The sequence below is a fragment of the Oryctolagus cuniculus genome, chromosome 13, assembly GCF_051225735.1.
Source record: "Oryctolagus cuniculus isolate XC-2025 breed Fujian yellow rabbit chromosome 13, ASM5122573v1, whole genome shotgun sequence".
Taxonomy (NCBI): domain Eukaryota; kingdom Metazoa; phylum Chordata; class Mammalia; order Lagomorpha; family Leporidae; genus Oryctolagus; species Oryctolagus cuniculus.
Genome location: NC_142879.1, coordinates 77,257,490 through 77,279,945, shown reverse-complemented (window position 1 = coordinate 77,279,945; position 22,456 = coordinate 77,257,490). Strand labels below are relative to the sequence as shown.

At 44.3% G+C, this 22,456-nt stretch overlaps 1 protein-coding gene and 1 long non-coding RNA gene across 12 annotated transcripts in view; one reads left to right on the top strand and one right to left on the bottom strand.

Moving 5' to 3' along the window:
* PRKCQ (protein kinase C theta) overlaps positions 1-22,456 on the bottom strand; it is a 152,861-nt gene that overhangs the window by 94,953 nt on the left and 35,452 nt on the right. For 2 of the 11 annotated variants that reach the window (XM_089312356.1, XM_089312357.1), the window contains exon 1: positions 711-985. The exons of 8 other annotated variants lie outside the window; for them this stretch is intronic. The gene's annotated coding sequence lies outside the window, so the exon portion shown is untranslated. Of the gene's footprint in view, positions 1-710; positions 1,016-22,456 lie in introns of those variants that run through there. One more of the 11 variants, XM_089312360.1, reaches the window with a different exon arrangement.
* On the top strand, positions 6,370-10,191 carry LOC149122681 (uncharacterized). Its single transcript, XR_016219781.1, has 3 exons — positions 6,370-6,660; positions 7,181-7,256; positions 8,858-10,191. It is a non-coding gene; the product is annotated as an uncharacterized LOC149122681 (long non-coding RNA).

Here is a 22,456-nt window from a genome sequence, read left to right as displayed (position 1 = left end):
TCTTGTACTCAGTGAAGTTATTTTCTTTCTTACTCTTCTTGAACCGTTTTATCTCCATGAATTTCCTCCAGCTTTCTGAAGTTAGTCAAAGAGAATACAAAGTATTGGCAGTCATCTCTGCCTTTGAATTAAGGAAGAAAATTATTTGGGATGATAGGAAACCAGAAGTGAGAGTCAGTAACACAGGCGGAAATCTTGAGCCTATAGTTGCCAATCCAGAAAAGCAGTTCTCTGAAAGGCTGGTGATCTTTGGGCATTTTTGAGCCTAGAAAGACAAACAAGGGGCTCTCAAGAGGCACTGTTCAAATCACGGATATTAAAAAAGTCCATGGGTCTGGCAGTGTGGTGCAGTGAGCTAAGCTGTTGCCGGTAATGCGGCATCCCTTATCACAGCAGATAAGCAGATAATGGCTGCTCCATTTCTGATCCAGCTCTTGCCAATGCATGTGGGAAGGCAGGAGAGGACGGCCCACACACCTGGGCCCTTGCCACCCCTGTGGGAGACTCACATAGAGCTCCTGGCTCCTGGCTTCAGTCTGGACTAGCCCTCCCTGGCTATTAGGGCTCTTTGAAGAGTCAACCAGCAGATGGAAAATACCTATGTCTTTCTCAATCATTCTGCCTTTCGAATAAATATTTTTTCCAAAAAAAAAAAAAAAAAAAAGGAAAGAAAGAAAGCCCTAATTTCCTGAACAGTTTGCAAAGTTTACCTTGCGATGAACTAAAGCAGCTATCAACGTCCTGATTTGTTGGGTGTCCTTAGCCTCAGGAACACAGTCTGCATGTATCACACTGTTGAATTAGCAGCAAGATGACTTACAGATTTGTGTTTAAGGCTCCCTTCCCCCTCTGCAATTAGAATTCTTGGGTCAGAGCTGGGCTAACAGGTGAAAGTCCTCTAGAGAGAACTTCTTTGAGAGGCTGTTTTTTTCCCCAGGGGCACGTGGGCCTTCTAGATCAATCTCAGGAAAACTCATTGTGTTCTGGGCTCAGTCGCGATTCCCTTAATAGAAGTAAGAGTAAGTAATGGATTCAGATTTCAGGCCGGAGCGATTGTTGATTTGCCAGCACTCTGACCTTTTGTCACTCGTGCTCTGCTATTTCCAGGTTGAAGTCCTAACTAGGTAGAAAGCAGCGGCAGCAGCTCAACACACATTCAGGAAACTGTGTCCCAGGGAGAGATGGAGACCGCTAGGGCTACCAGGGTTTCTGTTACAGTTTGGAGGAACTAAGCAGAATCCTCTCTCCCCGTTGGTGATTTCTTATTTAACAAGCGATGCGGACTCATTTGCCATTTCACCAGATTCACCTGCATACTCATTCATAAACATTTTGATAACTAACCCGATGCATGCATCCATTTGATAACCAAACTGATGTTCCTTTCTCTAAAGGTCTGATCACCATGATGTGATCTGAAATGCAGAAGACAGAAATGACATTTGTATGGATATAAATACATGCACACATGTGTATCAAGGGTGAAGAAGATGTGCACTAAGCACACAAGGATGGAAATAACATATAGAATTCTTGAAGGCTGCCTTTTAGTGCTCAGAGGTGACAGCAGGGAGAAGGGGGTATTTCCCTGGCTGTTAAAATAGAAAAGGAATTTCCTTGTGTACCAAATGCCTGAGAACTAAGCTTGTGACTCTGTCTTCCATGGACTGCAAATGTCAGTCAGTCTCATCATTACTCTCTGTGCCTGGTAGTCTTGCACTCTGCAAGAAGAAACAAGTTCACAAGAAGACTGACTGGCTACCTGTTCCTGATAGCAGGGGCCGGGTCCCTCCAGAGACCTGCCATCTGAGGAATCAAATCACATCTCTCACTCTTCCCTGGACATCTACAAGGGGACCCTTATGGACTCCCTTTGAAATCTGCCCCTTCTTTTATTTCACCAGGTTAGTGAGTGGCTCCCAGTCTAGCCCTCTGCTTCAGCTTTATCCTTGCCCTCACATCTGCCCTGCCATCAACTTGTTTTAGCTCTTGTCCCTCCTTCATTTCTGCCTTAGCTCAATTCTGCCTCACTCTATCTGTGCCCAATCCCAGGCATCTCTCATGTCCAGTTGCATCTCCACCTGCAGCCTGAAAGATCTCTCTTAGGATCTTGCAGAATTGCTGCTGTTTATCCAACTTGCCATGCTGCTTCAGGGCTGCAGACTTTTAGTCAAACTGCACTCTCTCCCAGGAACGCTTTCCTATTTCACTCCATCCTTTCACCTCATCCATCTTTCAAGCTTTCTTTCTTTTTTTTTTTTTTTTTTTTTTTTTTGACAGGCAGAGTGGACAGTGAGAGAGAGAGACAGAGAGAGAAAGGTCTTCCTTTGCCGTTGGTTCACCCTCCAATGGCCGCCGCTGCAGCCGGCGCACCGCGCTGATCCTGGCAGGAGCCAGGAGCCAGGTGCTTTTCCTGGTCTCCCATGGGGTGCAGGGCCCAAGCACCTGGGCCATCCTCCACTGCACTCCCTGGCCATAGCAGAGAGCTGGCCTGGAAGAGGGGCAACCGGGACAGAATCCGGCGCCCCAACCGGGACTAGAACCCGGTGTGCCGGCGCCGCAAGGTGGAGGATTAGCCTATTGAGCCACGGCGCCGGCTCTTTCAAGCTTTCTCTCAGCCTCCATCTCCCACTTGAAGCCTTTCTTCCCTCCTCCTCCATTGCCTTCCCCCTAACACATATGGAGTGGGAGTGGGAGGGCTTACTCAGCCCTCCAGGCTCTCACAGCTCCCCAGGTACACAGCCAGGCAGCACCTGTCATAATTTGTTTGCCTTGGCATTTGTAAAGTCAGAGTGGAATGTGGTACTGCTCTCAGTGTGTGTCTCTCACTTTCAGCCCTCACAGGTGGGGGACTTAGAAGAACCCCATCAGCATGTCCTTTGTTTAATACTCGAGATGCCTCATAAATTCAGAAGAGGAACTTGACTTGACTCCAACTATAGAAGTTGTTCTGGTCTCATCTGCAATATATGTAGCAAGAATATGTTTGCTTGATGGTGAATACATGGAGTGTCTTACTGCCTTAGTCCCCAGGAAAGACAAAGGATTTCCTCTATTACCATATTCCTTTGGTCACTCAGCTTCTGGGTCGGAGGGAGAGATAGAATACTGGTGCCCACACTGCCATACTTCCCTTGAATGCTTTATTAGATTTATTGGTTCCTGCTGTCTTCCCTAACAAGTCAATAGATTCCAAGAGCAGCAATCATGTCTTAATCATCTATATGCCTCCAGAGCTAATTGCCCACTCTGATAAGTGGTAAATGTTCAATGTATTTTTCTAAGGGAGCTAATTTTCAAACCCAACCTTTTACATGCCCTCTTCTTCTGATGCATTTGTTTTATCTGCAAGGGTATGCCATGGCCAAATTAAGTGGCAGACAGTTATAGAGGAAGTTGACAACAAAGGAGACATCCCAGCACCTATTACAGTCAGAAGATTGATGACCTCACAAGTTCAACTGCTGAAGTGATTTAACCTTGCTAAGCCTGCTTTCTCATTTGGAAAATGCTGTTAATACTGCTATTTGTCTCAAAGGGCTATGAGTATTTAAAGAGGCAAATACACACAAGGTGCTTAAAATGGGGCTGACACATGTACACTCTTGATAAATGTTAGTTATTATTATTATTACAACTCTGATAGGTTTCCTGATGGATGTTCTTGACATTATTGGTATATACTGAAAAAAGGCAAGAAGAGAGCAGAAATAGTTTTTTTTTTCAGGAGCATATCTTGGCTGAATTATGTGGCCCTCCTCAGCATTCTGCTACTGCACTGAGCTCCCATAAGATCCTACAAATATCTGTTGTTCAATGCACCTTACTTTCTCATAGAGCCGACTCGAAGCTAGCACCTAAGATGATGGCTATCAGGTTGTCCATCTAAATCTTCCAGGCTTTTGCTATTTGAATTGCAGAATACCATCTATAGGTACTGTGAACTTACAAAGGATCTTTCCTCTTATGAATTCAATGCTCTCACCTTTATGTGTTATCTCATTTGTGTTTAGCATATGTGACACTAGTCTATTATCAACTACAGGTGCTAAGTAGTGTGTTTTAGGTCACATACTATCATGCACTGAATTGAGAATGCTGATCTCCTCACTCACTGGGCACTGTTCACCTATTTACCTAGGCTGATGAACCCTCCACAATTATTCAACTTGGTGGGGACAAATCCCATAGATAGGTGTTGTATACTCTTATCAGCTGAAAAAAATACATAGAATTCTCTTCCTCTGCAGCAAATGAAATAAGAACTAATATGCTCTTTGATTTAAAAATATTTCTGTATTGCTATAATGTAGTTGGAGATGTTTCAGTGGTAGGGTGCGGTTCACAGAAATCAAACAACAGTATCAGCCCTTCTATCAAAACCTCTGACATGTAGAGGAGAGAATGCAGATTAATCAGTAGTAAACTTGGGAATGAGAACAAAATCATTCAGTGGCTTCCAGCTGCCTCTGCTCAGCCAAATTTGATCACCAGCAGCTCATAAAATCTTTAGAAAACTAAACTACAATTAACATATAAGCATTTGTATTTCCTTATGACATAAAAAGGCTTCTTAGGTTAAAGTGACTACTGTAACTTTTAATAAAAAATAACTTTCCTTGTGATGTATACAGGATAAAGTTGATAACTAACGAGAACTCACATAATTGGGTAGTGTTTTACCTACTGCTTGGACTTCCACAGGTTAGAATAATAATAAAAAGAGGTTAGGCTGGCACCTTGGCTCAATAGGGTAATCCTCTGCCTGCGGTGCCAGAACCCCGGGTTCTAGCCCCGGTCGGGGTGCCGGATTCTGTCCCTTCTGTCCCGGTTGCTCCTCTTCCAGTCCAGCTCTCTGCTGTGGCCTGGGATGGCAGTGGAGGGTGGCCCAAGTCTTTGGGCCCTGCACCTGTATGGGAGACCAGGAGAAGCACCTGGCTCCTAGCTTCAGATCAGCACGGTGCGCCAGCTGCAGCGGCCAATGAGGGGTGAACCAACAGTAAAGGAATACCTGTCTCTCTGTCTCTCTCTCACTGTCCACTCTGCCTGTCTAGAAAAAATAAAAATTAAAATCAAAAAAGAGGTTAAATAATAGTGTCAAAAGTGAATTACAGTAATAAGAACTGAATATAATATCTTAAAATAGCCTTTTACAATTCACAAGGACATAAGAAACACAAGCCTAACATTCAACCACTCATTAGAACTAGCAATGAAGTGGGATTTGTTGTAGAGTTGATTCTGTCTTCCTGACCTGCAAACATTAATGACTCCCTCCACTCATAGACAACAGTGTGAAAGTTGAACTTGAAATATCTAGAAAGTAAAGCACATGGAAAACATGAGTAATATTCTGGCACTATTTGAATGATTGTCCTACTAATGCATAACCAATCAAATTGCACTGATCCTCAAGAAAACCATCCTAGTCTCCATTGAGTCAATTTGTAATTTTTGAATTGTTATTTTAAAACCTCCAGGTATGAGTTTCACCTTGGCCTTCCACACAACATGAATTCTTGGTCAGACTCCCAGTTTATCTGGTTTTCTTGTAGCTTGCTGAATTTCTTCTTTATTCAATGCTCTATCCATCTCCATTTATGCATAATTACCATATTTCAAAATCTTTTCCATATTCAAGGACCCATTTAGATATTGCTTCATTCAGAAATTTTTTTCTTTGGAAGATTCACTTATTAATTTGAGAGGTAGAGTTACAGACAGAGAAAGAGAGAGACGGAGAGCTCTTCCACCTGCTGGTTCAATCCCCAAATGGCTGCAATGGCTGGAGCTGGATTGATCCAAAGCCAGGAGCCAGGAACTTCTTCCAAGTCTCCTAAGTGGTTACAGGGGTCCAAGAGCCTGGGCCATCTTCCACTGCTTTCCCAGACCATTAGCAGAGAGCTGGATCAGAAGAGGAGAAGCTGGGTCTCAAACAGGTTCCCATATGAGATGCCAGCGCCACAGGCAGAGGCTTAGCCTACTATGCCACAGCGCTGATCCCATTCAGAAATTCTTTTCTGCTCCATAACCCAATTTAAATGACTCCCTGCACTCTTTCCCATAATAAAAATAAAAAGGATATAATTGGTTACTTCTTTATAAGACTTTATATATTTAGCCAAACAGGAATCTGTGTATTTAGGCTCCTATTTTGGGTTCTATGGAGATAGCAGGTCTATCTTACACATCTTTGCTCCTGTTTCAGTTATCATGTGCAGTGTAATAAGTGACTCCAGAATTTAATCACCATCCATTATCATCAATGCTGTGCTAATTTGAGCTGTGCTCACCTGGACGGCTCATCTCTGACTCATGGTGTCAACTGAGTTCACACATATTTAAGGCCTCTGCAGGCACAGCCAAGCTAAAGGTCATCTCTTAAAAGAGTTCTGATCCTGACCTTAGATATTAACTTTTTTCCCCTCCACCTTATGATAATATCACTGCTACTGATGTGAAGAACAAGGAAGAGGTAATGCAGCAGGTAATGCTGCTTCCTGAAATTGCTTCCATCTGGATGCCGGTTTGAGACCTGGCTGCTCCACTTCTGATCCAGCTCTCTGCTATGGCCTGGGAAAACAGTAGAAGATGGCCCAAGTCCTTGGGCCTCTGCACCCATGTGGGAGACCGGAAAAAGCTCCCGGCTCCTGGCTTCAGGTAGGCCCTGCTCCAGCTGTTTTGGCCATTTGGAGAATGAACCAGTGGATAGAAGACTCTCCTGCATCTCTGCTCTGTAACTGTCTTTCAGAGTTACCTAAATAAATAAGCTTTTTTAAAAAAGAAGGAAGATGAAAAGTGGGTGAGTGGGTGTAGGAGGGGTTATTTTTGTGACTGCTAGAGTTTTTAAGTCTGTGCAAAGGGCTTCGGACAACTGGTGATAGAACCTTGATTTCCAGCCTTGATTACTAAGTGTCTCCACCCAAACTAATCAATAATGTATTGTTAGAAAATGTCTTTGAAGTTTAGGTCGGGCAGGAAGTGAAAGCCCAGAGACTTCCCTCTAGCCTATCTTTTTGCTCTGCCCATTCTTGCTTATGAAGGGCTTCTCACGACTACAGGCATGGGCTTTCCCAGCAGCCTTCAGGTATCCTCTCTTCTGAATCACCTTAAACCTTAACCAATGTGATGTTTCTCTTTATTAGTATCTCTGATCTAAAGAACTATCTTTCTACCCCAGGGGTCACATAAACAAAGTTGAAAGTTTCTCGGAAGAATGTGAGTTCTCTTTTGGACTTGCGATCACCACTGCCCATGTGAGTAATGCTAACAGTGCATCATCAGGACATGTGACCTCACTGCCATACTTTAGCCAGTCATGACTTTAGAGGTGGCCAATTGACATGAATGAGGATTTCTGTGACAAAAGTCTATGACAAAGTCAACTGTATCTTGTGACTTGGGAGGGACTCATCCGCCTTGCACTCATTTTCTAATAATAGGGTAATCATGGAGTAGGTGCAAAGATACCACTTTGCCTCAAAAGCAAATGAATTGTGCCAAAATGTGTTCTGCCAAGGTATCTTCTCTGTAGCTCTACCCTCATGCCAATCCAGAAACTCTAAGTGAGACCCTGCGTGATGCTAATCTTCCTGATGCATTAGTGTAACGTTTCTTCCTGCCAAGTTAGGTGCTCACTGAGCAAAATTACATCATCTGCATCAGGTAGGCCAACTCCAGGCCCTTTGGTCAAGACATCTTGATTGATAGGAGAAGCTGAAATCTCTGGGCATGGGGCCCCATCATTGGATAAAATTTCTGTATACCAAAAGGCATGGGGAGACAAGGATGAGCTAACACACAGAGGAGCTCACAGAGCTGAGAATGGCACAGAAGCATCTTCATTATCTATCCAAGGTATAATCTTAGACAAATTAAATGAATTAATCCATGGAAAGTGTTTATCACAGGGCTTGGTAGAAAAGGTAGCTATTATGATCACACAGGACTTTTCCAAAATGTCTTTAGACTATCTCTCTAATGAAAATATAGATGGTAGCTTGCTCTGTGATTTGACATGGCCCTAACACATCTAAACTACGGGCCAAGTGGTTTTTTGTTTTTTTGGCCATGACTTAATAAGCATTTGCTAACCCTGCACACTGTGGTGTGTAGCACTGGTTCAGGATTCATGGATATGACAGGCTCCTGTTCTAAGTAACCATGGGCACTCAGAGTAGAGTAGCCCTTTCCAGCCTAATGGGGATCAGGGCAGGAAGCTTTGAGAGCCTGGGGCTCTTCTTTCCTGTTTTTTTACTCAATTAATACAGTAACGTTCCTAGTGAACATGGACTTTGTATTGGAGACAGAACAAGAATTCACAAAGTGAATCATCACTCCTGTGTATACCAGTAGCAAGAACACTCCTGTCTTCACGGTGCTAGTTTAACACCACACCCCACTTCCGTCAGAGGGTGTTTGACACTTTTCAAAGAAAATGTAGTATTTGGTAGTATCGCCACAGCACAAGGAAATAGCACTCTTCTGTCCCTAGAGGAACTCACAGTTTTGCATGACTAATACAGAAGCCCCCATGCGTCAGCTCTGATAGGCAGCAGTGGGCTGGGTCACTGCCATCAGACAAAGGTACAGGGTGAAGCTGGGAAGCAGGCAGACTGGAAAGAAAGAGTAGAGCTGGTGTCAATCAGGCCAGATGTGTGAGTTTAGGTGTCTGTGAATTGCCTGTTTCTTGCTGTTGCACACAGAAATGTCTCTGACTCACAAATGAGTAGGTTGCAAAAGCTTTTTTGCAGTTGTTTGGAGTTCAGAATCCATGGGGACCCTAACAGTCGGTAATAGTTACTTCCTTAGACCAGCCCATTCACTAACCATTACTCTATTTTTTTTTTTTTGACAGGCAGAGTGGACAGTGAGAGAGAGAGAGAGAGACAGAGAGAAAGGTCTTCCTTTGCCGTTGATTCACCCCACAATGGCCGCTGCGGCCGGCATGCTGCGGCCGGCGCACCATGCTGGTCCGAAGCCAGGAGCCAGGTGCTTCTCCTGGTCTCCCATGCAGGTGCAGGGCCCAAGGACTTGGGTCATCCTCCACCACACTCCTGGGCCACAGCAGAGAGCTGGACTGGAAGAGGAGCAACCGGGACAGAATCCGGCGCCCTGACTGGGACTAGAATCTGGTGTGCCAGCGCCACAGGCAGGATTAGCCTATTGAGCTGCGGTGCTGGCCACCATTACTCTACTAATTCAGAAGGAAGCCAAAATTAATCTATAACACTGACCATCTACTGTTACTGTTTTAGCTTATGGAGTTCTCTACTTGCTTTTTTTTGTGTGACATTTCACATTGACTGTGGGCTATGCAGTCTTTTGGGGGACCTGATTTTGGAATCTGGAAAGCGTGAATTCATTTTGTTGGCTGAGAAACAAGTTTCTGTCTCCCTGGCCACTGCAGCTGCAGTGAGCACCACCTCCCTGCAGGAGGGATCCCCTAGCTCAGTAGTTCTCAGTGTGTAGTCCTGGGGGACCAGCAACATCAGCATCACCAGGGAATTCTTTACAGATTTCAAATCCTCCATCCCCACCCAGTCCTGCTGAATGAGAAATGTGGAGATGGCGCTTAGCAATCTAAGCTTCAATAAGGCCACTAAGTGACTCAGATATGCACTTATGTCGGAGAACAACTCCATGAGGACAGACTGAGTCTGTGTTTGTTTGCTCAGCATCTAGCACAGTTCTTGACACTTAGGTAGTTCCTTATCAGGGTGTGGTTCTCAACTAGGGCAAGATCAGCCTCATGGGACAGGGGGCCAAGTCTGAAGACATTTTGGGTATCACAAATAGGGGAAGGATGCTACTAACACCCAATGTGTTGAGGCCAGAGATTCTGCTAGGCAATCTATAATGAGCAGGTCCAGCTACCAATCATGCTGAGGTCAAGAAAGCCTATTCTATGTGGGGGAGGGGCAACAGTATCTCCCCCATCTAATCCTCCCAATATCTCATCTCTCCTTCAGTTTAGTGAATTCTACCCCTCTCCTCCCATCCCCCCTGCAAGAAGGGAAGATGGTGGATTGGTGAATCTGGCTTTCTCTCTTTCCAAAATATCCCTGTCCAATTTCAGGAACACAAGTAGCACAGGAATAGGCTACAGAGGTGCTCACAATAAGTGTCTTTGGACTAGATAAATAGTCAAATCAATTGTAATAATGCAATAAATAAATCAGTGGGTCTGTTCTTCTATTGTTTATTTTTTTCTTTCCATTTTGAACATGGAAAGGGTCCTTAATGGTCAAGGGCTCTCACATAACAGATGAGGGATTGAGAATTGAGGCCCAGAGAAATCACAGCAAGTTATCAAAGCTACCTAGCTAATTCATGGCAGGAGTGGTATCAGGAGCCAGGTTGCTGGCGCCTCAGTCATTTATCTGTCCACTTTGCTCTTATTTTGCTGTTCTTGATATCACTCTGAGAAATTGGATATGAAATAATCATTGCATTTGCTCCTGCATAGAGTGTTAGTACTATTTATACAGAAAGACTGCTTAAACTCTCAGAGGTCAGACACTTGGTCCACTCAGACTCAATGTGTGTGACCTGTGCCAAATTTACAAATTTCAAACAGTGTAGCCATCCCATCTCAGATGTGGTGGTCAAGCATTTGGTTAGAAAATGAACATAGCTAACTTTTATTCATATTCCAAAGGGGCCTCTTCTACATTTACCAGGTACAGAGAATGTGAATGAGATGAAAAACTTAGTTCTGTTGGAGAAAAAAATGATTGGAAAAGAAGTACTTAGTGATGGAGTATATCTCTTGCAGGCATCAAGCTTCTGTTTCACTGTGTGGATTTTTAGTAAGACATTAAAACTATTTCATGGTCAGAGACATTGTCTGAAATGCACTTCAGCCTATTCTTACAAATCCACATTCTCCTATGAGACCATTGCAGCATTTTATAAATTCAATTACATTATCCCCATAGTAGAAGGTAGGTAGAGTGATTAACTATCTTCATTTTAACAAGGAATCCATTAGGTTAGTCTCAAACAACAACTGACATGCATGGAGGACTTTGTAATTTACAAATGGCTTTTCAAAGATGAAAGTAATCAAGAGATTTCTAGTGCTGATAGAACTGTAGTTTTTTAAAAATTTATTTTCATTTTATTTGACGTGTGTGTGTGTGTGTGTGTGTGTGAAAGAAAGATAGAGAGAGAGAGAGATCTTCGATCCACTGGTTTACTCTCAATTGGCTGCAATGGATAGGGCTTGGACAGGCACAAGTAAGGAGCCTAGAACTCCACACTAGTCTCCCACATAGGTGGTAAGGTCCCAAGTACTTGAGTCATCAGAGCTGTCCCCAGGGAACACATTAGCTGGAAGCTTTATTTGCAGTGGAGATGGAACTGGAACCCAGACACTTCTAAAAATGGGACTTGGGCATCCTAAATGGCAGCTTAACTTCTACACTAAATATCTAACCCAATAATGAAAAATTCCTAAAAAAGTTACTCCTTCACACAGTTTGAGAAGCACTCTTCTATGGTAGCCAGTATTAGCTACATCATACTTGCTAAATTACAACCTATTCTATTCTAACTTTTAAAATCTTTTTATACTTCCTCCTTTAACATTAAGTGCTATGGTTTTAGGAGCATTGTCTAGTTTTTGTCTTGTTTTGCTCTGTTTAATAGATTTTATGTTTTAGAGCAGGTGCAGGTTCATGGCAAAATGAGCAGAAGATATAGAGAGTTCACACAACCCCCTGACACCACACATGCATAGCTTCCCCTGTTAGCAACTTTCCCCCTCCAAGGTGACCCATTTACTGTAGTCAGGAACCTAGGGTGATGCATCATTATTACCCAGACTCCATGTTTACATCAGGGTTCTGTCTTGATGTTGGACACTCAATGGGTATAACTACTTGAATTTGATACCATAGACAAACTCTACAAAGAAAATCACTTCTATACAATTTTATATAAAAACTGACACTTGTCAAACTGTAACAAACCAAAAGATATAATTGTAAAATTAGTGGCAAGATGCTTGGCAAATATGTGAAAAATTCCTAAACATCAGTAAAAAAGGATAAAAACCTTAATAAAAGAAAAATGATAAGAACGGTTAATAAAACTTACAAAGCCTAATTTCAGTAGAAATAAGACACATAAATTAGTCAAGTGCCTAACCTCATCTGTGCAATTCTAAAAATATTATTCTATGATGCAAACTAATTTTGTAGCAAAATTTTATGTGAGGCTATTTATTGTCTATTTGTTCCACCAAGCAGAGTTTTAATGTACTCTCTACCTCCCACCTATAGCTTATTGGGAATATTTTGTATTATGTAGTAAATAACTTTATTACTTTCATAAAATATGAACTCTCAAATCAGATCTGGTGATAAGATACCTGTAAGTTTTTATAAGAGGAAATACATACTAAATGACTGACATATTGAGGAAAGCATCTAAAAATATATAAACAAAGATACCCACTGCAACATTGTTTAATAACAAACTGGAAACAGCCCTCAATGTCCAAAAATAAGATACTACAGTATATAACTGCAAGGGAATATTTTACATCAAGCAAATTATGATTTATTAAAATAAAGATTGTTACATAGTTTGCTAAGTTAGAGACATACTAGCCATGTTATTTATAACAGGAACCTACATTAAAATGCATCAATTTACAAGAGCAATTTTTAAAAATCTTAAACTCTAACTTATTTGAAAGGTGGAGACAGAAACACAGGCATTCAGATAGTGGTCTCCCACCCCTGACTCACTCCCCAAATGTCCATAAGAACGTGGGCTGGCCTAGGCCAAAGCCAGGAGCCAGGAACTCAACCTGAGTCTCCCAAGTGGGTATCAGGGACCTTGAGCCATTATCTGTAGCCTTCTAGTCTCTACATTACCAAGAACCTGGGGCTGGAAGCAGAGGGAGGACTCAACCCCAGACACTGTGATACTGGATTCCAGGGTCTCCAGCAGTGCCTTACCTGCTAAACCAAATGTTCCCTCTCCTGGGCAAATGTTAGTGGGAGAAAGCTGGACCAAAATTTATCTCTGGGTAGACTGGATTTTAAGTGACTTTTAAGTGGTTATTTTTGAAGTTTACAGTTCTAATATTTAAAATGATTCTGTATAAAAAAAGAGAGACAAATGCTTCTTACATATTTCCTCATTTTTCAGTCCTAACAGTTTTGTGAAGTAGGATGTATTCTTCCCATTATAAAGACAAATGCAATGGATGCCTATAGCAGTTAAGACTTCAAGGTGGCCCAAGTCCTTGGATTCCAAATCCAGCCCATTTTCACTGGGCCCAAGTATCACCTGGCACCCACTCAGTTTCCCAAATTAGCAAGTCACTGTTCTGCTTCATGCCGATTTGTCAGGAGTTTTGGCCTGGAAAGTTCTGTAGGACATCATGAGTCCAGGACTCCTCCAAATCCTCATTGTGGGAATCTCCCAATCTGAGAAACAGCTGTGATCCCCAATGTCACAAATAAGTAACATGCTCAGATCTGTGAGTGTATTGTTCCCATAGAAATGTCACTCATAAAATTGAATTACCAGTGTACATTTTTGAAGAACTAAGTGGGGTACAAGGAAACCACTGACAATGGATTTACAAAAGATGACTGGGAAATGCTGCTACCTAACCTCCGGTTTGAGGTTTTTGGAAAAGCACCCTAGGGCAGCTGTGGCGGTAGATCATATTCCTACTTCCTTCCTACTTAGCAGTGGGGTCAGGCCCTACTCCCAGCTGTGGGTCACCCACAAGTTCTCCCATGGCCCAGAGGCACTGGGGAGGAGGTCGCTGGGGAAGGAGGCAAGGTTTAGGAAGAAGCTGAGCTGTGCATGCAAATGAACCTAAGGCTAGCTCGTGCCTCACGACTTCCCTTCTCTTTCCTACTTGAGTTTCAGACTGTAGAGGTGAAATGGGAGAGGGTGAAGTTCAACCACAGAATGACATAGGTAGGCGTGGAAATGAAGACCAGGGCATGGGCGAGTGATTGCACAAGGCCAGCCAGGTAAGTGAGAAAACGGGTAGGAAGAAATGGGACATGCGCAACAGGTGTCACCCACAAAGGGCATTTGAAGGTCCTGGCAGCCTATGGCACAAACCTTCCACCTGCACTAAGACTGAGTAATCCCCAGACACCATTCCCTACAGCTTCCTCACAGGTGCAGGTGGCCAGTGAGGCACAGCCTCCAGGTTGGGCCCAGACACTTGCCACTGGCTGGAGTGTGGAAGAGGCGGTATGGATTCACCATGGTCAAGACTTTGGCAACAACCTTGACTGCCTGAGCCTGAATTTACCTGGGAGGGAAGTCAACTACATGTTTCAGTTTCACTGGGGTCCTGTGACATCAGCTAAACAAATTTAAAAAATACCACACCCCATTAGACTTTAGTAAGAAGCACACAAGATTGGATGTGAAGGAGTGTTCTGGATAATAAAGAATTATCCAAATACCAAGATACAATGTTATTATTATGCTATAAATAATTCTCTCCTTCCTCTGGCTCTTCCCCTTCCTCTCCCTCCAGCCAGTTCCCCCTGTCATTCTCTGGAGCAGGAATAGTGGTGAGCAAACTCAGCTCAGCATCAGGCTTCAGCAGGTTAACGTGCCCATTGAGGAGCTGATATCCCATGTGAGAGTGCTGCTGGGAGAGTCAGTCTGACTCCTGATTGCTTCCCTTCCTGGTTGATTCAGTTTCCCGCTAATGTACCTGGAAAGGCGTGGAGGAAGGTCCAAGTGCTTGGGCCCCTGCCACCCATGCATGAGACATGGATGGAATTCCTGGTTCTTGGCTTTGGCCAGGCTCAACCCTGGCTGCTGTGGACATATGGGGGAGCAAACCGATGGATGGAAGATCTTTCTCTTTTTGTCTTTGTTTCTGTCTGTCTCTCTGTGTGTGTATCACTTTGTCTTTTAAATAAGTAAATAAAGAAATAAACAAGTAAATCTTAAGAAACATGATAAGACAGGTGGCAGGAGAACACTGGTAGTGTAGGGGTGTGGCTGGTAGGAGGCAGAGATGGGCAACTGATTCGGCTCTACACAATGAGTTTTTGTCGAATGCATGAAAGGAACCTTGATATTTTTTTCTTTTTCCCATTTTTACTTACTTTAGGAAATAAAATTGCATGTTGTTTTAAGAGAATTGAAGCCAATAAGCACCTTTTGTTAATCTTGCTTTACTTTTTAGGGCAATAAATGAGAATGAGACTAACAAAATCTAGTATTTACTCCAACTGCTTTCCTATATGTTCTCCCCGCTATGATGTCACAATCTTGTGACATATCCAAGTCGACAGTCTCGTTCTTATTTTACAGAGAGGAAGCAGGCTCAGAGGGGGTGAGGACATCCGTCCAGTGTCACACAGCTAGTAGCTGCCCAGGGGGGACAGAACAGAAGTGCCACTGAAGCTCATCTGAGGACATTGCTGTAAATGTTCTCTTCCTTCCTCAGGGTCCGCTCTGAAAGCACACACAGTGATTTGATCTCCTGTATGCTAAGTGCTGTTCTGTCAGTAATTATTTTAAATGACACCTGACTGAGTTACGCTGAGCCCTTTGTCAAGAAACCATTGGGTTCCTATTGCATTCTCCGCGGTTGGTCCTTAGTGCAGACACATGATGATGACAAAGTTTTATTCATCTCAGGCTTCTCAGTAGCTCTGAAAGGACAGTTCCACCTTAGTTGCGCTTTACAATGAGCCACATCTCTTTTCTTTTGATAACGCATTTCTAGCAGGATAACCGCTGCTTTTCCTGGCTCCTCTTCCACCATGCTACCCTTCCCCTGGTGCTTCCTTCTGGGAATTAGACAGGAGAAAAAGGCAAGTGACATAAACAGCTTCTGGCCTTCAGGCAATGCAGGAAGAAAAAGAGGAGTCTAGGGCATCTGCTCTCTGCACGAAGAACTCATGCATGGCATCCTGGAGCTGTGACCATGGGACTGAGGCTGCTACCAGCTCCCTGGAGATCTGCTCTCAGTCTTGGCTGGAATGCCCCCTCCCCCCCCACCTTGCTGCTTAGGCTCTGCTGCAGGAGGAGCTGCCCTACCCTGGAGGCCCACTGTGCTACTTGGCAGTCACCCACCCATGGGGGCTGCCATGACTGAAGCCTGGGGTGGCTAAGTAAACGGCATGCAAGTCTCTGGCCAATCAGTCATCTCCTCGCTAGTCCTCTTTGGTGAGCAAAGGAAGCCAGGCCAGTTTCAGAGTGGAGGCTTCCAACCAGGAATGACCTCTTACCAGAGAGATGGGAAACCTTTGGTGGAAGCTGTTCCATTGGAAAATGGTAAACCAAAATCTGAGTTTCAAATCTACTATAGGCATGACTAGCTTTGAAGGGCATGGGGACTGGTTCGTTATGACCAGGATATCTCCCCTGCCCCTCTCTGCCTCCAGAACACCCAAGTCAGCCCGATAACAAATGCGACACTGCTTGCTTCGCTGTGATGTCATGTTGCTGTCGCTCCAGTGACACAGATCCAACAGAGCAGTGCTCTTGCCAGTGGAAAGTTGAGAGATGAAAGAAGATTAAAACTCCTAGTTCAGGGCCGGCGCCACGGCTCACTAGGCTAATCCTCCGCCTAGCGGCGCCGGCACACCGGGTTCTAGTCCCGGTCGGGGCACCGGATTCTGTCCCGGTTGCCCCTCTTCCAGGCCAGCCCTCTGCTGTGGCCAGGGAGTGCAGTGGAGGATGGCCCAGGTGCTTGGGCCCTGCACCCCATGGGAGACCAGGAAAAGCACCTGGTTCCTAGCTCCTGCCATCGGATCAGTGCGGTGCGCTGGCTGCAGCGCGCCGGCCGCGGCAGCCATTGGAGGGTGAACCAACGGCAAAGGAAGACCTTTCTCTCTGTCTCTCTCTCTCTCACTGTCCACTCTGCCTGTCAAAAAAAAAAAAAAAAAAAAAAAAAAAAAAAAACTCCTAGTTCAGACAATAGGCTATCCATTTTTACCTGTTTGTAAACTAGATAGAAAAGATGCCCTTTGGCTTTATTTGTAATACATGAAAAAGACATGGCTTGTTATGAAGTGATGGTTCTCTAATGTGAAGAAAGAAATACTGCGCGGCTCACTAGGATAATCCTAGTCACTGTCGGGGCACCAGATTCTGTCCCGGTTGCCCCTCTTCCAGTCCAGCTCTCTGCTGTGGCCCAGGAAGGCAGCGGAGGATGGCCCAAGTGCTTGGGCCCGCATGGGAGACCAGGGGGAAGCACGTGGCTCCAGGCTTCAGATTGGCACAGCACACCGGCTGTGGCAGCCATTTAGGGGGTGAACCAATGGAAGACCTTTCTCTCTGTCTCTCTCACTGTCTATAAAAAAAATAAATAAAAAAAGAAAGAAATATCAGTGAACTTAATTGTTAGGGCCCTATTTCCCTTTCTGTTGATCCTGACATTCCTGTCTCTCCCTGGTCTCCCAAGTCCCACGGTGGTTACCTGACGCCACGGATAATACAAAACTCTATATATCAGGACAGTTGATCTGATAACCAAGATGGCTACTAACTGATTGGGGGCGGGGGGGAGCTGGCATATCGTAGAGCATGGATACACTGGACAAGGGGTAAGTCATATCCTGGGCAGGGTGTCCTAGGATACATTTGGCCTTAGTCGAATGGTACATAATTGAAAACTTGTGAATTGTTTGGCCCTTCAGATAATTCTTCAGTGCAGGACTCTATATCACAAATTGCATGCAAATCTTTTCCTGAAAATACTGTAAATCTTCACATTTACAAAAAAATCCCTCAAAATTGTGCATTTAGCTACTGGTTCCCTTTTGTAAAACAAATAGTTCTAATTAGTTAAAGGGTCTCTCCTGTACTGATGTTTGCCTGCTCGTATTTTTTTAAAAAAGATTTTATTTATTTGAGAGGTAGAGTTACAGACAGTGAGAGGGAGAGACAGAGAGAGAGGTCTTCCATCTGCTGGTTCACTCCCCAAATGGCCACAATGGCCGGAGCTGAGCTGATCTGAAGCCAGGAGCCAGGAGCTATTTCCGGGTCTTCAAGGTGAGTGCAGGGGCCCAAGTACTTGGGCCATCTTCTACTGCTTTCCCAGACCATAGCAGAGAGCTGGATTGGACTAGAGCAGCCGGGACTAGAACCTGCTCCCATATGGGATACCAGTGCTGCAGGTGGAGGATTAACCTACTGTGCCACAGTGCTGGCCCCCTGCTCATATTGATTCTGGTTCCGTCCCAGGGTTACTCACACTAAGCTGAGTAAGTGTGAGGCCTCTTATGGAGAGACCTTCAGCCAGTCAAGGACAGCTGGTAGATTCTTCTGTCTGTTCCTCCTTTAGTTATCTTTTCTTTGTCAGAGTTTCTTTTTCTTTTCTCTTTTCTTTTCTTTTCTTTTTTCTTTTCTCCTTCCTTCCTTCCTTCCTTCCTTCCTTCCTTCCTTCCTTCCTTCCTTCCTTCCTTCCTTCCTTCCTTCCTTCCTTCCTTCCTTTCTTTCTTTCTTTCTTTCTTTCTTTCTTTCTTTCTTTCTTTCTATTTTGACAGGCAGAGTTAGACAGTGAGAGAGAGACAGAGAGAAAGGTCTTCCTTCCGTTGGCTCACCCCCTAAATGGCCGCTACAGCCAGCGCACTGAGCCGATCCGAAGCCTGCAGCCAGGTGCTTCCCCCTGGTCTCCCATGCAGGTGCAGGGCCCAAGCATGTGGGCCATCCTCCACTGCCTTCTTGGGCCACAGCAGAGAGCTGGATTGTAAGAGGAGCAACCAGGACAGAATCCAGCTCCCCAACCGGGACTAGAACCCGCAGTGCTGGCGCCGCAGGCGAAGGATTAGCCAAGTGACCCACGGTACCAGCTCCAGAGTTTCTTTTTTTTTTTTATAGAAAACTTTTAATAAATATAAATTTCGAAAGTAGAACTTTTGGATTATAGTGGTTCTTCCCCCCATAACCACCCTCCCACCCGCAAACCATCCCATCTCCTACTCCCTCTCCCATACCATTCTAGATGGATCACCTTGACCATCTTTGCACAATATGTTTTTGTAGTTATTTTTATTGCAAACGAATACATACTTAATAACTTTTCATTGTAGTAAATTACACACAAAATAGCTTACAATCTAGTCATTCTTGTGCATACAGTTCAGTGATATTAGTACATTTATAATTTTGTGCAACCATCACCACCATCCACCTTTGGAACTTTTGCGTCTTTCAAAACACAAACTGTCCCTGTTGGAAAATAACTCTCTCCAGTCCCTGGCAATCACTATTCTAACTTTCTGTCTCTATGCATTTGACTACTGGAACTTTCTGTAGGTGGAATCATCCAGTTTATCGTGTCGCCATTATTTCATTTCACATAATGTTCTTAATGCTAATCCATGTTAAAGCGTGTAGCAGTACTCTATTCCCCTTTATGGTTGATAATATCCCAATGCATAGATATGCCACATTTTATTTGTCTGTTGATGTTTGGTTTGGCTACTGTGAAAAAAATGCTGCTATGAACATCGGTATACAAGTATCTGAGTTCTTGTTTTCAGTTTTTTCAATTATGTCTGAGAGTACAATTACTTAATCACATGGTAATTCTATGTTTAACTGTTTGAGGAAATATACTATTTTCCACAGTGACTGTCCTATTTACATTTCCACTGGTGACTCACACGAATGGAAATTATGTGAGTTTGGAATGAACGTAAGTTCTCTTTGTGTCTCTCTTTTAAGCAACTATACAGAGATTCTTCTGCTAGCATACAAATTTATTCCGCCGTTGAGTAAGGATTTGAAAATTGCTAGTTTGCATTCTGTTTCTCAAATATTCTTCTTATACTGGCACTGCTTGTTAAAATGACACCCCCAGCCTTCTTTCTTTCCATATGAAATAACATCTACTCTTTACCTGTTCTTAAAAATATTCATATTCAAATTTCAAAGGGTTTTTTTTTTCTACTCTTTGGATAGAATGTGATTTTTAGATGAACCTGTTAAAATGCTAAGCCCAAAGCAATTCTGCACTATGAAGTTTAAGGTTAAAGAGAGCTGCTGCACGTTTTCCAATGCATTCCTTAACTCTGTCATAAGCAGGAACCCCGGGCTGCAGAAACACACCAGTGTTTGCATTAAGAAAAATGAGGCCAGGCCGGCGCCACGGCTCACTAGGCTAATCCTCCACCTTGCGGCGCTGGCACACGGGGTTCTAGTCCCCGTCGGGGCGCTGGATTCTGTCCCGGTTGCCCCTCTTCCAGGCCAGCCCTCTGCTGTGGCCAGGGAGTGCAGTGGAGGATGGCCCAAGTGCTTGGGCCCTGCACCCAATGGGAGACCAGGAAAAGCACCTGCCTCCTGCCATTGGATCAGCGCGGTGCACCGGCTGCAGCGCGCCGGCTGCGGCGGCCATTGGAAAGTGAACCAACGGCAAAGGAAGACCTTTCTCTCTGTCTCTCTCTCTCACTGTCCACTCTGCCTGTCCAAAAAAAAAAAAAAAAAAAAAAAAAATGAGGCCAATGCAAAGCTCATTGAGTAACTAGATAAACACAGGAAATCACTGTACCTCCATGAGTCTCAGCTTTTTTGCCTATAAAAAGAGGGAGTGGATGAATCTCTCCCATCTGTTTTAGTCCCAGCACCCTTAGGTACGTGATGACTTGTCAGGTTTGGTAGTTTGATCTTAAGCAGAGGCCAATGCATTTGTAGAGACTTACCTGACATCTGGATAAACATCCTCGCATTCTGATACTACAGGAACAACCTGTGAATGCTCTGTTCCATAATAACATTCATCTCGCAAATCTTCACTGAACATGGGTTATAGGTAAGCACTCGTGGGAAGTCCTTCATCCTTACAATACTTGCATTTTAGTGGAAGCAAAAAAACATGCTTGCAGTGGCACTAATAAAAACCACAGACATAACCTGTAAGATAGCACCTACGGTTTTAGAGTTAACTGTCCTCCCTCTGAAACAGGCAGAATTTGAGCATAATTTCAGTGGACAGACCGCCAGGGTGCCTTGCCACACATTTCGCCATGTTAGGGTACAGCATAAAGGGGTACATATGAGGATGTTAAGAGGTCAGCTTAACATTGAGGTTGATGTCACCAGGTCACTTGTCTGCTTTGTGCTTCAAATTCATTATTGGAGAAGATCGGAGGTAATTCTGGCTGCCTATATCCAAGGGGTTGCCTAGGAATAAGCTGAGGAAATGCATCATCCATGAGACGTAAGACAAGGTCAAGTCCAGATCTCACTCTGGACTCTGTTCCTGCCTAACAAATAAGACATAATAAAAAGAAAGTGAAATATTTCGTTTTCTGCTTGGGTTCAGAAGGCCCCAAAGCTGGGGGAAACCCCATTCCTTCCGCAGGGCTCTCAGCACAGTCACGGGCTGGTCGCTACTCTGGAGGGTGCTCAGCCTTCAGTGTCTGGCAGGGGGTGGGGCTCCTCTCTCTGTGCTTTGAAGTCAGGCTCGCTGGCCAGCAGTTCCTGTATTTCTGTGTGCGCAGTAATTGAGGAGCACACATCCTCCCCTGTTTACTTTCAACAAGAAAGGAAGAAAGGGTCACATAGGTGGAGTCTGGGTGTCTGAAAATACTCAACCCTGGCAGCTCAGCACACGCTTCCTGTCATTTTTCTGCTGAGCCCAGTCTGGTCTCTATCTCCAAACGATGGGAAAACACATGAAACAAAACACAATGCAATGGACCTCAGTGGTGGTGGGAAAAAGATGAGAGGGAGAAGTCGGAAGCATGCTTGTCATGACAGAATTCATCATGTTCATTCTCAGAAGAGTTCAGACATCGTTCTAAAGACAACATCAACTCCTGTGACTCTTGTCTATTAGACAGAAACTAACCACTGCTTTGTGGTTGCATAAGAAAAGCAAGCACACACCTCCAGGCACTCAATACTGTCCGTGATGATCAAATCAACTCTCTTCCTAACAGAGCAGATGTGCTGATGAGGCCCCGTGAGCCCCGTGGAGCTATTCTTGAGCTGATCTTGAGGGGCTGAGTTCTGCTGCTGGAAGGAGCAGGGACCGGAGGGAAGCTGGGAATCTTGGCTCCACTAATGTCTACCAAGGTCCCACTGCCCATTCCCAAAGGGAGTTCTACCTGGTTGAGATGACAGTGGCCTCCCTTTACTTATGCAAGTGCAGGCAGCAGTCAGGATGGAAGAGAAGAGGGTGCCAAGCCTCTCCACGCTAAGAGGGGTGCACTTTCCTCTTGGTAGCTCACAGCTGCAAAGCAGGTCACCACTGCCATTTCCTCCTCAGGTTAAGTCAACTGCTCCTACCTCTTATCTTGTTACAATCAAATTCCCATCTTTGGGGGAGCTCGTGGGAGAAGGGTTTGGGGAAAAAAGTTTGAAAAATCAGAAGATTATAAGGAAGTAAGTTTTTCATTTTCCATGAAGATTTCACCCGTGTGGAAGTTAAACATGGTTTGTCACCAGTCACCCTTTTGAGAGTCATTCCTGCCACCTGATATCCACCCTGGGC